At 33.4% G+C, this 3,545-nt stretch overlaps 1 non-coding gene across 1 annotated transcript; it reads right to left on the reverse strand.

Annotated features, from left to right (window-relative positions):
* Positions 1-3,231: 3,231 nt before the first annotated feature.
* Positions 3,232-3,357, reverse strand: LOC125619503. The gene has a single exon (XR_007351054.1). It is a non-coding gene; the product is annotated as a small nucleolar RNA SNORA51 (small nucleolar RNA).
* Between the last annotated feature and the right edge of the window lie 188 nt (positions 3,358-3,545).

The following is a 3,545-nucleotide window of genomic DNA, read 5'->3' on the forward strand; positions in this document are numbered from 1 at the left end:
GTCTGAGAGAGCAAGAATATCAATATGGAAAGAATAGAACTTGGAAAATATGCAGTTTTAGGATTAGAGAAGGAGAGAGGATCTGGCAGGAAAGTCAAGGTCAAAAAATATTAGAAATTACATACACATATGTCTTGAAACCAAGAGAAGATGATCTATTCTTGAAATTAACAAAATAAAAAATCTTCTAAGAACAAGTTTCTGACATTTTTTTTCCTCTCCTACATGAGAATGTATACCAAAATGTCTTTTACACACCTCATTTTCTTTTCTTTCCTTCTTTTATCAGTGACTTTAAGGCTCTACTACTTTGAGGTTCCCTTGCAATCTCAACTTGGATTTATACCCCTCCTATCAATTGACCATGGTCAAGCCTTATCATATCTACCAAGCATGTGTCATCCTCTCAGGGTAATCCTTCTGCTCTGCCACCTCCTATCTCCTTTCACCTCCCACCATATACACCTTATTTCTAACTCCATATTACAAACACTTACTCTACATTAAATTTCAGTACTGTGCTATTTGTGTTATTTTCTGTACATTTGTTAATTTAGTTGGCTGGTTGAATTGTTTTGTGCTCAAGATCAAATCCAGGTCTTTGCATGCTAGGCAACTGCTTTGTCAACTGAGCTGTATCCTCAACTACTATTTCTGTGTTTGAAATATTTCATAACTTATAAACTACACCAATGAAATAATCTTTGAAACTATGGAAAATTATTTTTTTTAAATAGAAATTGTTGGAAAAATACCATGATGATACCGCCGGTTATTGGTGACAAGTCCTGCTTCCCCATATGTTGAAGTTTGAACATTAGAGAAGCACACTGAGGCAAGCATATGAAGCAGGATTTATTTTCAAAGGGATAACATTGGGGCTGGGGCTCAGTGGCAGAGTGCTTGCCTAGCACATGTGAGGAACTGGGTTCGATCCTCAGCACCACATTAAAAATAAATAAAGGTATTGTGGCCAACTACAACTAAAAATTTAAAAATTAATTAATTAATTAAAAGGGGCAACATAGACTTCTCCCACAAGGGAGAAGGGGGTCATAGCTGGTATCCTGGTTTCCCAAGAAGTGAGGTGTTCTTCCATTTTTATATGTCCTAGGCTTTCTTTGTTCTCCTTTCTTTCTCCCCTTTATCTTTCTCCTTCCTGTGGACATGACTAGGCCCAGGAAAGCTTGGTGGGATGGCCAAAAGTTGGGAAATAGGTGGGCTGAAGGGGAAAGGGCAGGATGGAGTAGACAAGGACACATTAACAACCTTATAGCTCCCTGTAGGGAGGACAATTCCTGGGACAGGTTACCTTGGCAACAGGTTGGAGCAGGGGCAGGTTCTTGATAAGATCCCTCAGGGGACAGTCTCCAACTTCCGAGACTCACTCAAAATTGGCCTCCTTGATCCGACTTGACTCAATTTACCTATCTACACTGACTGCCTGTCTAATTCTGGTTTCAATGACATGTTGCTACCCACTATAAAATTTTGGTCTATATGTTTCCAGTCTTTTTCTATGTATGAGTCAATACATAATTGAGTATTTTAATTATTTATATTGGGATTTTGTTTTGTAATGTACTACGTTTGTCTCTTGGTATCGAGGAGATGGTTTTCAGAGTTCTCTGTGGATGCTCTAGTTCCTATATAGAAAGGCATACTATTTGTTATGGATAGCACATGCATATTTTCCTGTATATCTTCAACCTCCAACCTACCTAAAATACCTGATGTCATTTTAATGCTATAAAAATAGTCATTATAGTATATTGTTTAGGAAATAATTACATGAAAAATCTATACATGCTCAGTACAGACACAATTTTTTCCTGAATAATTTTGATCTGTGATTGGTTAAATCCATGGATGCAAAATCTGTGGATATGGTGGGAAGACAATAAAACTTGCTTTTATCATTGAAAATTCATGCTGAAAAGTTTTACAGCTTCACAAATTTTCCAGACATCATTTTTTATGATTACATATTAAAGCTTTTTATGGGCATATTCAAGTTTATATAATGTCTGTTTCTATTGATTATTAAAGTAATCTTCATATACCATGGTTATTTATCTGTATCTTATCCTCTGACTTCAAGAGAAATTTCTACAAAAAAAAATTGGTATTTTGTTAAGGCATTCAATATGTATTGCTAAATGGTTCTCTAGAAGAGTTGTGCAATCTAGGGAAGAAATGAAATATTTACATTTGCTTCCTCAGAGAAACATAGTAATAGACCTTTTTCATTTATCTAACTCAACCTTAGTGTTCTAAGGTAATATTTTGTAGATTTTTAAAAATAGGTTCTATGCATTTTTTGTTAAGCTATGCATTTCCAATATTGTACTTTGAGATAAAAATGTTCTTGCTCTTTATCTTTGCAGTCCAAACCCAGCATATCTTGTAGAAACAGCACATTATTAGGCAATCTAAAACTTAGTTTTTTAACTCTATAATAAATAGTACAGCCGAGTGTCTCAACTGAAAGTCGTCCAAATGACAAAGCAAGTTTTACTGCTTCTTATTGCTCCTTCCCTCTGTTCTCTCACTTCTGAAATCAGAGTTAACTGAAAACAATTTTGATTTAGAAAATCCTCTCCAAAGCTGGACAACAGTGTTAACTTGTTGTTACATTTTTCCACATAAGAAAATAGCTTCTGCATATCATATGTTATGTACTAAGATAAAACCCAAATCTTTGCATCAAAAAACTAGTAACCTATCCTGGCAGGTAAAATGAAAGAGAGTATTTCTGTGTATTGTGTCCCCAAAATATATCACATTTCTCTATGGTACTTACAAGAATGAGGGTAAAATTTTAAAAATGTTAAATGGGTAATATTTTAGAGACTTATCAATCACATGAGTGAACTCTCCCACAGTTCTTGTAGATTTTCTCTTCTAATTAGATTGCTTCTGTTAATGCTATATGTATTATGATACCTCTTTGGCAGACTACTTCGTCATTTCAAAAGGTAGAATTTTTTTTTGTTATGTAGTGTCTTTTTAGCTGTCAGTGTCAAAGAGCTAAATTCCATTTCAGTCAGGAAAACAAGAAACAAATCATGGGCAGCTATAATCTTGAAACTTAAAAATATCCAAGAAAAATGAATATATTTGTTTTTAAGATCTAGGTTATTAAACTCAAATTAAATCTCACTTAAAATTTAAAAATAAAAAAAAACTTGATTAAAAAATTTCTAGATATTAAAACATTAGTTAAGATTTTCGTGTCCTACTTATAGACCAGGCACAAGCCTTGAGCTGAGGTATACATGTGGGAAATGATCATTCTACCTCCTCTTTCTCTACTGTCATTGTAAGAATACAGCTAATGACAAGCACCAGGAGACTTCTTTATTTTGTTTCTTCTTTTATTCATTTTTAACTTATACATTAAAAACATGAGTTGTCTATATTAACGGGGTCCCATGTAGTTTTCAATACATGAGTTGTCTATTTATTGGAGTAGCATGTAATTTTAAATATAAATATAAATATATATATATATATATATATATATATATATATATATATATATA

The sequence above is a fragment of the Marmota marmota genome, unplaced genomic scaffold (genome assembly GCF_001458135.2).
Source record: "Marmota marmota marmota unplaced genomic scaffold, marMar, whole genome shotgun sequence".
Classification (NCBI taxonomy): Eukaryota; Metazoa; Chordata; class Mammalia; order Rodentia; family Sciuridae; genus Marmota; species Marmota marmota.